The sequence below is a fragment of the Otolemur garnettii genome, unplaced genomic scaffold (assembly GCF_000181295.1).
Source record: "Otolemur garnettii isolate 467f Iridium unplaced genomic scaffold, OtoGar3 scaffold00011, whole genome shotgun sequence".
NCBI lineage: Eukaryota > Metazoa > Chordata > Mammalia > Primates > Galagidae > Otolemur > Otolemur garnettii.
Window position 1 is genome coordinate 12,550,146 of NW_003852406.1, and position 16,177 is coordinate 12,566,322.

Genomic DNA, 16,177 nt, shown 5'->3' on the forward strand with positions numbered 1-16,177 from the left:
AATAGCTTCACATGGCAGACATGCGATGAGAGAGTTCAGACTTTAAAATATCTCTTTTAAAGATACCAAGAGAACACCTCTGTAGGTTCAAGATGATTTTGGTAAGCACAAACAATCAAACTAATAAATCAAATAGCTATTTTGAAAATGCGGAATGAACCAAGAATTCTAAACTATAACCTTGACAACAACATCAATCCATGAAGAAACCAGGTTTAAGAAAAAAAAGAATTTGAAAAGAATAGAAAGGATTATTCACTGCAGAGGAATGGACATGTTCCATTGGAAGTTCTTTAATATACTGCATACAATCATGTCATCTAATATTCAGAGATAAATTTGGAGGTTTAAAATTGTGTTTTGACCCTGGATATAAACATTTCTCCAGTCTAAGTAAAGAGGAGGAGGAGGGGGTCAGGGGAAACAGCAACAACAAAAGTTGGATCATCACCAAATTGAAATATTGTGCTTAAAATTAAGTAAGTCAATATTTTAAAAAACATAGTTTTTTTTTAACTTTTCAAAACATATTTTATTTTTTATTAAATCAAACTGTGTATTGAGTGACTGTTCCTAACACATTTTTTGTTTGTTTGTGTGCGACAGAGTCTGACTGTGTTACCCAGGCCAAAGTGCCATAGTGTCAACCTAGCTCACAGCAGCCTCAGACTCCTAAATTCACAATCCTCATGATTCAGCCTCCTGAGTAGCTGGGACTACAGGCACCCTTCACAATGTCTAGCTAATTTTTCTATTTTTAATATAGACAGGCTTTCACTCTTGCTCAGGCTGGTCTCGATCTCCTGAGCTGAAATGATCCCCTGGTCTCTGCCTCCCAGAGTGCTAGGCATGAGCCACCACTCCCTACCCCTAAGTACATTTTTCAATGGTCTTTATTCACCCTCACACAATTTCACTCAACTACTCCATGTTGCCTTTTCCTGTAAGAACCCCAGGTATGACTTGGATGTAACTTTAGAGCTCACTTGCCACTCTCCTTTCAAAACTGAGACCAGTATTGTTCTCAAGATTGTAATAACTACACCAAAGAGGAGTCAGGGAAGAGGTAAACTGTTCCCATCCTCAGTGCAACCAAAGCTACACTCAGAAACAGTGCTGAATTCAGAACCCACAGTTTTGACTTGAGGATGTTGCCAGCTGGGTTCTCCTGGGACCTCTTGTTCTTGTTATCCAGCATCCCACAGCTCCCATTCTTTGTCCAAAGAGATGTTCCAGATTTCCAGACCAAGGAATGAGTGGGCTTCCAATTTTCTTCTTGATCTTGCTTCCAAATTAGTGATTCAAGGCAGATGGTAGGAGGAGTGCACAGAGGACCCTCTAATGAAATCATGAAGACATTCATTTATTTGCTCAACAAGTATTTCTTGAGCTCCTAGCCTGGGCTTCAGCACCAAGGCCACAAGGGATATGATGGTGAACAAAAGATTCCCACTGTCACGACACCTGTCCAGGGATGGGAGACCAACACCCATGAAATAACTACACAAATGAAAATAAACTACAAACTGTAGTGAGAGCTTGGAAGGAGACACATAACCTCCTATAGGAAATTATAAAAAGGGGGAAGAATTTGACTGGATTTTTGAGCTGAATTATTAAAGAAAGAAAGATGAACAGGTGTAGGGAGGGGCGCCTCCCTGGCACAAGAAGGGCAAGTGCAAAGGACCTGATATAGGAAGGCAGGAAGGGAGGCATCCCTACTGCATAAAAAAGAGAGAGGCAGAAATTTAGCTGAAATGTAGGCCAGGGCCCAATCATCAAGGGCTTTGTCAGCCACTGTAGAGATTTTGGTCTTTGTCCAAAGAGGAATTCGAAGTCATCAAAGGGTTGTAAATAGTGACACGCAAGATCTACATGAGTTTTCCAGTTCACTCTGTCATGTTGAAAAGTACTAAAAGATGTCAAAGAATGGCAGTAGGAAGACAAGTAGCCACACAATGTGTAATTTTTAAGATCTCTCGACGTGATGTGGTCGGAGTCGGGAGGAAGGGGAGCACCCAGAGAACTGCCTAGTGACCTAGAGCTGGCTTGTCCCCGCTCTCCCCTTGCCTAGGCACTGTTTAGATCCTGAGGAGTTCCAAATGTCTAGTTACACAGAGAAGGTTCTCTTTGGGAAGATGCCCCTAAGAGGCAGTAGTCTTTGGTGTCAAGGCCAAAAATCTTATTTCTCCAGGGCAATTTAGCCCCAGGCCCTTTGTGAGACAACCACCAATCACCAGTGCCCTTATTGTGCTGGAGGAGGAAAAACGCAACAAGTTTGAGGCCCTTCCCCAAGTGTACCGTGTCCCAGCCTGCTGCCTCCTCAGCGCTCCTCCCAGCTTGCCTTTCCTGTTCTTATTTTCTCTTCTTTTAATTTTTTTGGTTTTATTGAGTGTGTGTATGTAACTTTTAATGCTTATTGCTATTTATTATTTAACAAGATTCTATAGGAAATCATTTTTTTAAAATCAGTTATTTGTTATTTAATACTTATTTACTATTTAAAATACAATACACATTCATTGTAGAAATTTTGCAAAATACAGAAAATCTCTAAAAAGAAAATAAGAATAATCCATAATCCCACCATAGAGAGATAATATTAGTTAGCATTCTGGTGTATAGTCTTCCAATCTTATTGCTCTTCCTATCTGTATAAATACCTATCTATCATCTTCCAATTTTTCCATAGAAAATAACATACGTATGTGTTTGCATGTATGTATTTGCATAAGTCTTTTGAGTCCATTCTGGAACAAGGAGAGAAAGATAAAGAAATATTCAGAGAAAGAGAGAAATGGATAGATTGACACTTCTCTGCATTCTGAAGACTAGATGATTTAAATCCCAGGCTGCTTCTATGACAATGTCAAAATGGTTTCTTCCCAACTACTTCTATCAATAAATAATACCCCTGCTTGCTCAATCAGAAGTGATTGCTTGGCCAAGTGAAAAATGATGACTTAGAGGTTCTGTGATTTCAGTCTTTCCATCTTGAGTCCTAAGAGTATTCACAATGACGGAAGACTGACCACAGGCTCAAAGTAAACATTCCCTGTGGTCATGTCACATGCTCCCAGACCATATAGCACATTATATTTTAAATTGTTTATATAGCAAAACTAGATTGCCAGTGGAAATGACAGGTCTCTTTGTTTTCCTGTTTTTAGTGGCAATCTATGAAAAAAGAACAAAAAATTATTCCCAAGTTATATCAAAACTAGTTTTCTTTTGTTTTTAATTGCAAATCTGTCTGAATCCATTTCCCCAAAGGAAAGACTAATTGAGAACTATAATCATGTGTACTAGCTGTCTTAGGCAGGTTGAAGCAATGATACCTAGAACAGATGACCAATTGCACTATAATGAGATGCTCAACCTTGACCAAATCTGTCCTCTGATGACCAGTTGAGACTGTCTGGAAATATCTAATAGCATAGTTAGTCCACATGATGTCATTTGGGCCACATCTACTGAAACATATAAATCTGTGACAGCTATGTCATCCCTCATCCCCAAATCCAAAGAGCAATTCAAGAGTTTTCAACAAGTCTGAAGTGTATTAGATAGAAGGAAAAAAATGCTCACTCTATAGGCAAAAGGCCTATATACCTCTGGCCAAAAAAAGCTGTTTGAGAGAAAGCAGTGAAAAGACTTTGTGCAGGAATACTTGTGAGAAACAGAGGCAGAATCCTATATGGCCAGGTTGGTTGTGGGCCTAAAACCCCCCTGACCTAAGGTTGGCCTGGTCAATTGTGGGCATAAAATCCCCCTGACTTAAGACCCACATGGGAGTGGAGGTTTGCACACAAATTCCTGTATGCCCAAGAAGTTTCTTTATGCCTTGCTTAAAGATTCGAAGTAACAGCCTCCAAACTGGCATGGTCAGCAAGGGCAGGTATTCAATCTACCTTGTTCCTCCATAGTCTCAGGCTTCATCAGATAAGAACAAAGAAAGTAATGACTGACAACATGTTCTTCATTAAGTTATGCTAACCTGGGTTATGTTGAAAGGGTTATGTTTAAAGGTGTATGTTGGGTGGATTATCAGATTACTAGGAAGGAGTTACTTACAAGGCGGGTGGTCACAAGATGTTTACACGGATTAATGAAGTCACTGATGTCCAATGCGTATGTGCAGAGGGAAGTCATTGATGTCTGATGCGTATGTGCAGAGGGATTATAATGAATATCAATGAAGTCATTGCTGTATAGTGCGCATGCACAAGATTCCCTATGTAAACCAACCGCAAATAAAGTTCACCATTTTGCCTGAGTGAGCAGAGGGTCACCTTTATTTAAAACACAATTTCAATAAGCGTGCTTATTCTTTGCAACATGGCTTTTCCATGAGACCCTAATGGCAACACTCTTACAGCAACACACTCCCAGGGCTCAACCACCCAAATTCTTCCTCCTTCTCTTCCTCCCTTCCTCCCTTCCTCTATTTATTTATCAACTAAATAGGCTTAATACTTTGAGAGGTTTTTGAGATAGATTTTTTAATTAAATAATTTAGTAGTTTATTGGTTTATATGTAAAAAAACTTATTGCACTTACCACAAAGTATTCTAACTCCTATCCCTAGTCAGTACGCATTCTGAAAAGATAACTTTATTGTAATATTAATTCAGTTCAATTTTATTGTGCATCTAATTTATGTGAGACACTATTCTAGGAACTGGGGATTCCAGAAAAAACAAAAAAGATGATACATGAACCCATTCCTCATGAATCTTTCAGTTTAATAGATACTTCATAATCCTTGAATGATCCCTGAGTGAAATATCCTGATTTTTAAAAATACATACCTTATTAAAACTTTGAATGTTTACTTAGATGTTGATATGTTAATATTAACACAATGGGCTTTTATTCAAGTTCATGTTCTTTCTGATTTGCCTAATACTATTGCTCTTTGATGCGGAATGGTAAAAGTATAATGTATCGGTGTGGATACTTTTAGGAGTATCTGTCTAGCTCACACACTTCTTTTCTACACATACACCTACACAAAGGACATGCTCCTTTAAAGGGATTACATGAATTAAATATATATAATATTTAGAAATAAATACATGAAAGTTATTTTTTAAAATATAAGGGGATTAATATATTTAAGACAGTAGACAGTGTGATACAGATTTTCAGAAGAGAATTGGAAAGCTTCTCTTCTTAAAGAATCAAAAAGAAATTACAAAGCTCAAAATTCAATAAGTGAAATTAAAAAGTCAATGAATTGGTTTAACAGATGATTAGACATAGCTAAAAAGGAGATTAGAAAACTGGAAATTTGTTCACCCAAAAAATTCCACCAAAAGAACAGTTTTAAAAGACAAAGTTAAAAAATATAAAAAATTATGTATAAGAATTTTATGGATAAAATTACAAAAGTATTAAAAGATAGAAAATGGGTTCTAAATAAGTAAAAAAATATGTAATGATTATGGAAGGATGAGTCAATATCATAAATATTTCATTTCTCACCCAAATTTATTTCTAAATACAATGTAATTTCAAAGCCTTAACAGGGTTGTATGCATGTGTGTGTGTGTGTGTTTGTGTAACTTAACAAGCTGACTTTACTAAAATCCATATGGAAGTAAAGGGTTACAAAATAGCTGAAACAGTTTAAAAGAATAAGGACAGGGACAACTCATTTTATGAGCTTTCATAAATTAAGACTTTAAAGACTTATTATAAATCTCAAGTAATTAAAAAGTGTGCTGTGGCTCAAGTATGAGTAAATAGATCAGTAACACCGAATAGAGCGCTGAGAAACTGACACTTCTTTATATAGATGGATACTTGGAGAAATAACTAAACAACCAAGAAGAGAAGGACTAGTCACCAAATGGTGCCTGAACAAAAGCTATCCCCATGGGAAAGAAAATATTTATGTGTATCATAACCTGATACTGCACACACAAAAAATTATAAGTGCATTTAATTTGGGGGGAGACAAAATTCTAAAACATTTAGAGAAAATATATAGGAGAGAATATTTTTAGGACCTAATGGTATAGAAAGAATTTTTCAAAAATATGAAATAAGTAATTATATTAGAAAAGGTAAATAAGTTTGATTACATTAAACTTGAAACATTAACAACAAAAAAACCCCAAAATTTAAAGGCAAAACCATAGACTACCTATTACTGAGATGACCTTAAGAAAAGAAAGAAAAAAAGACCTGAAGAAAGATCTTGCAGTACGTACAACCACTAAGAAATTAGTACCCAAAATATAGAAGGAATGTCTATAAATCAATAAGAAAAAGGCAATGCAAAAGAAAAATAAGCAAAGGTTATGAACAAACAACCCAAAACATAGGAAAAGACACTTACTCCAGTCATAATGAGGGAAATGAAACCACAATGAGATTATCTTTTCACACCAGAATATCAAAACCTTTAAAAGCCTGACTAAACCAAACACAGGAAACGATACAAGACAACAGGAATTCTCATTCACTAGGAGGAGAAGGAGAAAACATGTGTGCAATTCTAAAGAGCTCTTTGGCAATGTCTAATGAGATTGAATATGGGCATAGTTTATGAAACAATGACACCGTTCCTGGGTAAATAAAAATAATATAAACCTTCACAGAGGTTTATTATGGGTCGATCCTGGTTCTAATTTTTTTTTTTTTATTAACTCATGTAATCCCTACAGCAACTCCATGAGTGATGTACCCGTGGCACAGAGAGGTTAAGTGATTTGTCAGAGGCCACATAAGGTAGTTAATGGCACACCTAAGATTAAAAAGCCAACAATCTTTGGGAGGCTGAGGCAAGGGGATTGCTGAAGCCCAGGAGTCTAAGGCTGCTGCTGTGGGCTGTGCACCACAGCACTCTACCCAGGGTGACAGAGTAAGACTCTGTCTCAAAAAAAAAAAAAAAAAAAAAAGAAACACAAAATCCCATCAATCTGACACCAGAGGCCATGCTCTGAATCCTTACACTATGCTTCTTCTCCAGAGGACTTTTTGCATGTATTTATAAGGAGACATCTGAGATATCTACTCAGTGTTATTTGTAGTGATTTAAAAAATTGGAAATTACCTAAATGCCATCAAGAGGAAAATGAAAATATAATGTGGTATGTTTATTAAATAGAATAGTGGATAACGTTAAAATAAATATAAACTAGAAACTACAGGTGTCAGTTGGGATACATCTGAAAACCTCGATGTTGATTAATAAAAGAAGTTACAGAAATATCAGTGAAGTATTATAACACTGATTTAAAATTTATCAACACAAATAATTATCCTATCAGAGACAGAAGCATAAACTTCAGGGTCCCCTTACTTGTCAGCCCCGTGTCAAAGCCCTGGAAAGGGAATGTGTTCAAATGGTCATATGTTTTGCACAATTTATAGAAGTAGAATATTTTAACCACACTTAGTTGAGACAGTTGTCTTTTCCCACATCAACTTCACCTTCCCTTCATAATAGGTAGAATTAGAACGACTATGGGCATTTTTTGGGATCTGATTCAGGAAAAGTTAAGTTGAGGATACATTTAGTTCAGGTTTTGCAAGACGTGTTCATTATGCTTGGTGACCAGTCCAAAGCCAGAGTTGCTCCCAGGAGTATTCCCACTGCTCACCACGTTGACCCACAGACGTGCTGCCCAAGGCATAATCAAGACAAGAACACGTGCTACCGCACCAGGCACGGGAAGTGTGAAGTAAGTAAAAAAAAAAAAAAAAAAAGAAACCATATTTGAAATGTATGGAATCAAAGCTGGCCTTTGAAAAATTCTTCCAGGTATTAAATAAATATAGGGAAATATTTTACAGGCATAAAATTTCAAATGATAGATCCAGTTTTCATGGATAACAAGTTAAAACAAAACTGTTGGCAGGAATAGACGGGTAACTTGGCATATACAGTTATAAACACACTGCTTTGTTTTCTTTTGGGGACAACCTCACAAAAGAAAATTTCTCATAACTGAATGTTTGTAGGGCAAAAACCCATACCAAAACCAAAAAGTATTTCTGTGGCAAAATCTCCTGCTTCATGAATTTCAGCTATTAAGAATAAAACATGCTCTCATTGACTGCCGGTTCCCGCCCTGTCACAGACGCCTGCTCCAGACCCGGTGCCGCCATGCCCAAGTGTCCTAAGTGCGACAAGGAGGTGTACTTTGCTGAGCGGGTGACCTCTCTGGGCAAGGACTGGCACCGGCCCTGCCTCAAGTGTGAGAAATGTGGAAAGACATTGACCTCTGGGGGTCATTCCGAGCATGAAGGCAAGCCTTATTGCAACCACCCTTGCTACTCTTCCATGTTCGGGCCCAAAGGCTTTGGGCAGGGTGGAGCTGAAAGTCACACTTTCAAGTAAACCCAGGTTGTGGAGACCCTGTCCCCTGCCGCCTGCAGGGCCATTGTTCAGTCAGATGCCAGGCCTCACCGTGGACACCCAGGGTTTTCTTGTACCCCTTGCGCCTTCAATAAACTTATAACACTTGGAAAAAAAAAAAAAAAAGAATAAAACATGTTTTTCAATCAACCATGACAAAGGAAAAAGTGTCTTTGTACTCTATTCACATTATTACGTAGGTAATGACAATTTCTCTAAATAGTCAGGAAACATTAACTATGTAGAAAAGGATAATTTAGAAAATTATTAGGGCGGCGCCTATGGCTCAAGGAGTAGGGCACCGGCCCCATATACTGGAGGTGGTGGGTTCAAACCCAGCCCCAGCCAAAAAAACTACAAAAAAAAGAAAATTATTAATATAGATGAATATCAAATCACTTCACATGAAATAAAAAGAAATACAAAGTATAAGACTCAGCGCCCGTAGCACAGTGGTTACTGGGCCAGCCACATACACTGAGGCTAGTGGGTTTGAAACTAGCCCGGGCTTGCCAAACAACAATGATGACTGCAACAACAACAAAAAAATAGCCAGGCATTGTGGCACGCACCCGTAGTCACAGCTACTTGGGAGGCTAAGGTAAGAGAATTGCTTAAGCTCAAGAGTTGGAAGTTGCTGTGAGCTGAGACACCAACGCACTTTACTGAGGGTGACATGGTGAGACTCTGTCTAAAAAAAAAAAAAGAAAAGAAAAGAAAAGAAAAGAAAGAAATACAAAGTACGTAGCAAAAAACTTAAAGCACAAAAGACATATGTCAAATTTAACAAAACTATTATTGTTTTTCTAAATGTATGTGATATTCATGAGATTTTTCAATTTGTAATTTAACATTCCTTCTCTTATTATACTCACTTACAAGACTACTCAAATTTTGTAAGTTTGGATCCTCCATAATCACTATATATTATTTGCTTCTGACTTATAAAGTTTAGATGAAAACACACCTGGGAGGAATATGCAGCAACTTTAGGGTCCTGTTTCCCTGAGGAATGGAGCGAGGATCCTGGGTGATGGGCACTGGTGCTTTCCCCGTGGTCACTGCATTTCCCAAGTTCAGTAGCTACAAAGCCTGAAATCTGGTGTGAGTGAGCATCTAGCTACAGCCAAGATATGCTCTCATTACTGGAATTCCTTTTTAAGCAAAACTGAGTGGGATAAGATTTGCCTCATTCTGTAAAACAGGATATCTCTAGATTATCTGAAACAGATGAAGTTAAATTAAGCAAAATCGTTTTGCCCATCATAAAATATTGTAAATATTATGTAGTTTGGAAAATGATGATCTGTACGGATGTAAATGTTTTGAACAGGAATGTGGATAATATTATCAGACATCTATTGAATGCTTAATATATATCAGGTACACATCTATATGTCTTATCTGTATATATCTCATTTAATACTCTCAATAAATTCATGAAGCAGGTAATTTTGTTATCATTCTATATATCAGATCAAATATGTAACTTTTTATTAAATCATAGCAGTGTACATTAATACTAGCATGGGGTACAGTGTACTGTTTCTGTATACAATTTGAAATACTTTTATCCAACTGGTCAGCAAAGCCTTCATGTCTTTTTCTTAGTTATTGTGTTAAGACATTTATATTCTACAATTAGAGAGATTCACATGTACCCTTATAGGATGAACCATAGGTATGATCCCATCAATCACCCTCCCTCCACCCATCCTCTCTCCTTCCCTCCCCTCCCTCTCCTCTCTCCTCATATTCCTGGGCTAAAATTGGGTTATAGCTTTCCTATGAAAGCTATAAATTAGTTTTATACTAGGGCTGAGTATATTGGATACTTTTTCTTCCATTCTTGAGATACTTTGCTAAGAAGAATATTTTCCAGCTCCATCCATGTAAACATGAAGGAGGTAAAGTCTCCATCTTTCTTAATGGCTGCATAGTATTCCATGGTGTACATATACCATAGTTTATTGATCCATTCATGGGTCAATGGGCTCTTGGGCTTTTTCCATGACCTAACAATTGTGAATTGGGCTGCAATGAACATTCTGATACAAATATCTTTGTTGTAGTGTGATTTTTGGTCTTCTGGATATAAACCTAATAGAGGAATTATAGGATCAAATGGTAGGTCTAGTTTTAGATCTCTACATGTTCTCCAGATGTCTTTCCAAAAGGAATGTATTAGTTTGCAAGGCCACCAGCAGTTTAGAAGTGTTCCCTTTTTTTTGATGGAAATAAACAGTTTATTTAATGAACTATTTCCCTATATTTGTTTAATACCCATAAAATATTTTACACAAACAAGTCCATTGCCTCTCTCAATTCACTCAAAAACCATTAGTCCCAGGATATGATGTTATGAGTGGGGCGTGCAGACAAAATGCGACAAAGAATCATTGAATGAACTTTTAGTTTTCAGTCATTATTGAATTATTTCTACTCAAGACATGTCACCATAAATTTCAGTTTGAATTTTGGGGAGTGAAATGAAGTAATGTATACAGAGTTTTATTCTGTCCCTTAAATTTTAATCCAGATTCCACACTATTTCTTCTAAAATCGAAACTCGGCAAATTCAGATTACTGTTCTATGAAATAGAAGTCCCATTTTGGTATTTATCTATGGACTCTCTTATTTACCTACAGCACTATAAAATGCTGCAGCTTCTATCGGGAATTTTCAGCTTTATGAGATCAAGAGTTCCATTAAATTCCATTCAATCAGCAACTACATTTGTGTGGAGGAGGAACTATGTGTTATTGGGGATGGAAAGAAAACAAATTCCCGGGCCCTCAGAGAGCTCACAAATCCAATAGGAACTAACAGACAAAATAAGGAGTGAAGACAGGCACTCACCCAGAATTCTAAATAAAACCAGGTGGGCAGATATTCAAGTGGGGACCTAAATTTGGGAAGAGGCAAAAGCTGAAAAGGGGGGAAAACATAGCCACAAGCCACTTAGATTCTTCACAGATTTCACTGCTTCACTCCTAAACTGATCCAAAGCCCAGCAGCTTCAACAGCAATCACTAAGTCAGGAGCAGGAATTTTGAAATATCACATCATGCTCACAAACGGGGAAGGGGATCTTGGGTGAAGCAAATGGGAAAAAAAAAAACCCAAAAAAAGTTGGACAGAGAATTTCCTGCTGGAACGTGTTGGGCGTGTGTGATGTTCCAGCCACGGGCTCCTGATGATGGAACTTTAGTTGCTGAACATGAAGATAATTTCAGCACCCTACAATTATGTGCCTAATTAAAATTAAGAAATTAGAACACAGTTAAAAGGAATAATATTTTGCTCGCAGCTAATTTCATTAAAGTATTAATGAACAGGACTCTTTTTATGGCCAGAGGGCAACCACTTTCTACAGAGGACTTCCATGCTCGCTAATTTATTCATGCATGAAAAACAACCCAATGAGAAATGAGCGCGCTGAGAACTGCTGGTCCTAATTAAAATATTTAAAACACCATGTCTATTTTCTTCCATCTAGCCAAATACCTAAGCTTGAGCCAGCATGGTGCCAATTAACATGGAAAAAGCAAACACAAACACCCACGGTTTCTGATTAAAGTGCACATTATTGTACCGTGCAATATATTGTTCAGCACATATATGTAAATGTTTAATTAACCCATGTCTAAATCTCAGCAACATTCGAGAATCGATACTTTAATCCCTAAACAAGTGGCAATCTGTGTAGGGAGACACTTACTTATTTATCACAGCGTTTTCTTTGCCCCTAATTTGAAGCCGTCGCGTGCTAGCCAGGCTAAAGCATTTCTTAAGGGAAAGAGCAGGAAAGAGAATCTTTGCTTGGCGCCCTTCTTTTCAGAGGGTGGGGAGATTGTTAGTTGCCAAACACTTGTGAAGAGAACTAGGTTAGCCTCAGGTGATATGAAATTTTTCATGAATAATGTAAGGGGAAGTCTGGACCTAAACCCATTTGTCATCCTAGACAGTGATGACAATAACAAAACACACACACACCCCTCTCTTCTTTGTTAACGAAAGACATACGTCAGGGCAAACTCCAAGACATCCTGCTACAGGAGCAGGATCAGTGTCTGAAACGGCAAGTCAAGGATTAGAATACCTGGCTGGAGGTATTCGATAGAACTGAATCAATCTGTTAAAAGCGATCATGAAAAGGAGATTAACATTTTAGTAGCTTCCCTGTTTTACAAGGGCTTTCACTTCGGTTATTTCTGCCTTAACAATCCTGTGAGGTGAGCTGAGCCAGGGACACTGAGTAAGAAACAGAGAAGTGACTTGGGGAGCTCTTACCTAGCACACACCCGAGCCAGAACTTGAACCTGCGTCCTTCAACTCTAAAATCTCTCCACTCCATACCACATTCATGAAAGGAGCTATTAATTTTCTGTTTATATAGATGATTCCAAAATCTTAAGATTTATCTATTAAAAAGTCACTTATTGGGTGGTGCCTGTGGCTCAAGGAGTAGGACGCCAGCCCCATATACCGGGGGTAGTGGGTTCAAGCCAGGCCCTAGCCAAAACTGCAAAGAAAAAAAAAAAAAGTCATTTATCATTTGCTTTTGAGCATGTCCCGGGAGGTGGGGAGGGCAAGGATATACTAAACAAATTTTTTTCTTACTAAGGTTTTTTGTTGTTTTCAGCAATGGAAATCATAGCATCTTAGACTAAGATCTTAGAAATCTTTTGTGCAGAGGTGTTCAAAATGTTTATAGCAGCAGAATCCTGCCCCCCAAAACATAATCTTTTCATGAAACACCAATATGTTGACACAGATAAAAAGCAGAGCCTTCCTAGGGACGGGGCTGCCACACTGACCCAGAACCTGTCTTCTGAAAATCCCTGCGCTCATCAAAGTCTTTATAAAACAGCTGGAGGAACTGAGGTCCAGAGAGGTGAGGACACAAGGGAAGCATTTATGCAACATAATAGCAGACCCAGAATACCCCCAGTAACCTTGACCCTTCACCCAGTGCTCCTTCCTCAGCATCCTAGTCCCTAATGGAATCAACCTAGCCGATGGTACATGGAAAGTTAAGAGCCACACAGAGGCGAGAATGCTTGCGGAAAATCTCCAGCAACAACACAGGAATGTCTGGTCCTGAGGTCGGTCAGCCTGATGCACAAAGCAAAAGGTGAATTTGGACGCAAGAAGCTTAAGAAAGAGATCTGTCACTGACTACAGGCCAGACAGTTCTCATCTAAAAATGGCGTTAATATCTTACAGACTTGTGTGTAGTAAGAACGGAATAAGAATCAATAACCACGGCGTGACAAAAGCACTTCACCACAGTGCATTGCAATTGCTTCCTTGTCTGTTTCTGCCACCACGTTCTAAGCAGCATTCCAAGACAATGTCTATGTTTTACAGTGTATTTAGCCTCTGTTTATAGTTGGTGTTTAATTAGCACTGAAGGATGCCATTGAACTTATAATGACAATGGCTAATATATAACAAGCATTTATTTTAGTATGTGTTAAACATAACGCTAGGCAGGTGACATCGATTACTTATTTAATCCTCATTAACAACCTCAAAGACTGATACTATTACTGTCGCCATTGTACAACTAGGAAACCGAGACAGAGAGAAGTGACTTATATGCCCCGGTCATCCACTGAGGGACATGCAATGCAAATTCTGAGAAGAGTTTGGATGACTGGTCTAACAAGTAGAATCAGAGATGATGAGAGAACATCTCTAACCTCTAAGGATAATATTGTGGCATTTCCACCATCCATCTTCCAGAAGGACCGTTGGTCTGATTCAGCCTGTGAGAAAGAAAGACTCTCAAACTCACAATGGCCAAAGAAAGAGCGGGATCAAAAGGAATGGGGAGGAAGGAGGAAATGCAAGAGGGAGGTTCACATCCCACCAGGAATCGTCCCAGTGATCAACAGCCTCCTCCTTCTCACTCACAAACGCACATGCACAGCCCCCAAATCATGCTGAACTGCTGCGTGTGGTCACAATGTGGACCGATGAGTCAGCAGAGAGATAGCGCTGGTCCTCTGGCAAAAATAACCATTGAATCACTGTTTAAAAATAGAGTCGGCAGGGTTTCTAGCCACTCACTCGTGGTGCAGCCATACTTAATCACAAAGGAAGGCTGTGCACACTTTGGTTACATCTCAGACATTTTCAGCTGGCTTCTTTTTGGGGCAATCATGACTGGTGCCATTGTCAGAAAGTGAATAAAGGGCTGGATAGACCACTGGTCTAACCATACGTCATACTCTTTCTGAGGTCTTAGCATTTAATTGGTAATTAGTAATTATGTTCATGTATATAAATTCTCCCTTTGAAGCCAAAATGGGTAGCGTGTTCCTGGATTCCTATTTTTCAGCCGGCATTGACTAAACTTTTGGTGATGACAGTTTTCCAGTTATTAAGAGAACTTCAACAAGATTATATGCCACCAGTTTACACCCTGTAGTTTAGCTACATCCTCCCAAATTTCTCAGTTGCCTAGAAGTAATCTAATCAAATACATTTTCTCATAACACACCCACGTGTAAGTTAGTATTGCAAACATTTGGTATTTTCTCCAGAACAGCTGGTATAAGATAAACTAGATTTTTCAAAAGCTTTGTTTGTTTGTTTTTAATTCTCTCCCCATAAGCAAGTTTGGTTTTTGAAATTTTCACTTTCAAGAAAGCAAAAACCAGCAACAAGGCAGATCTCTAAGACAGAGCCTGCATTTTTATGCATCTTTAGGCAGACAAACATTAGTCCTTCCCCAAGAACCGGAGCAGCCAGTCTGAAGAATGTGAACTTGCTGTTTTCTCCATATGCAGATAGCCTGTTGTCACAGGGCCTCCTAGTAATGAACAACTTCTCAATATTTAATAAGCCTGGCATCCCTGTCCTCAGGCGGAAAGCACAGACAGTTGGTAGCTGGCTACTAACTGACCATTAAAATACAGACTCTCTCTTTAAAATGTGCTTCACAAACGGGTGACATCACCTGCAGTAAGAGCTAGTGCCGTCCTGTGCCGTGAGGGGGCCTCTTCCTCTGCCTGAAGAGAACTGGCCAGAAGCAAAGTCAGCCTGCTCAATGTTCAGACAGGGGCTACACAGAATCCTGTTTTGTGCCAGGGTTTTGCAAAGCTGGGTGGGGGGAACCCATCCACAGCCCTGAGATGGGGCAGTGTTGTTCTCTCTGAGAACCACCAAGCACATGGACATTAGGAAATCTGACCATGAGATTTTTTTATATATATAATGTAGAAAAATGCAACTGTTCTGGAACGCTGTTTTTTTTTTTTTTTTTATTTCCTTCTTTTCATGCATACTTGTACACAGGAGTGTTTTGTGATGTCTCTGGTGTACTGTGTGAGGATAAATATATTGCAACAATAATGCTCACTAATTGGACCAAGATGCCATTGATTCCGAACAGTACTATTTGAGCCTTTGAGCATTGACTTTTTTTTAAATGCAAGGAGCAAAAACTAATGTTAATGTGATTATATGGAAATTCAGAAAATCATTAATACAATTAGATCATTTTCTGAATAATGGAAAAGCTAACATAATGAGTCCTCTTTGCTCTTATTGACCATTAAGAGAAGACGTTGGGCTGTAACTATAATTTCAGGATAACACAAACATTCCCACGACCGCATTAAGCACACAGTGTACAAACTCTTGAGTGAGCCTACCACGACTCGCTACCATCACTTCCTAAGACGTGATCGCCTTCTCTTCTCTGTCATCACAATAGGGAATTATGTTTTTCAGGACCCCTTTTCACAGCACAAGGAAACGAGAGATTCTTGTTTTTCTTAATCACTTCAGGA

At 38.5% G+C, this 16,177-nt stretch overlaps 1 pseudogene across 1 annotated transcript; it reads left to right on the top strand.

The window, feature by feature from the left end:
• Nucleotides 1-8,069: 8,069 nt before the first annotated feature.
• LOC100966003 lies at nucleotides 8,070-8,488 on the top strand (annotated as a pseudogene). Its single transcript, XR_001161038.2, has one exon. The product of XR_001161038.2 is annotated as a cysteine-rich protein 1 pseudogene (transcript).
• Nucleotides 8,489-16,177: the final 7,689 nt, after the last annotated feature.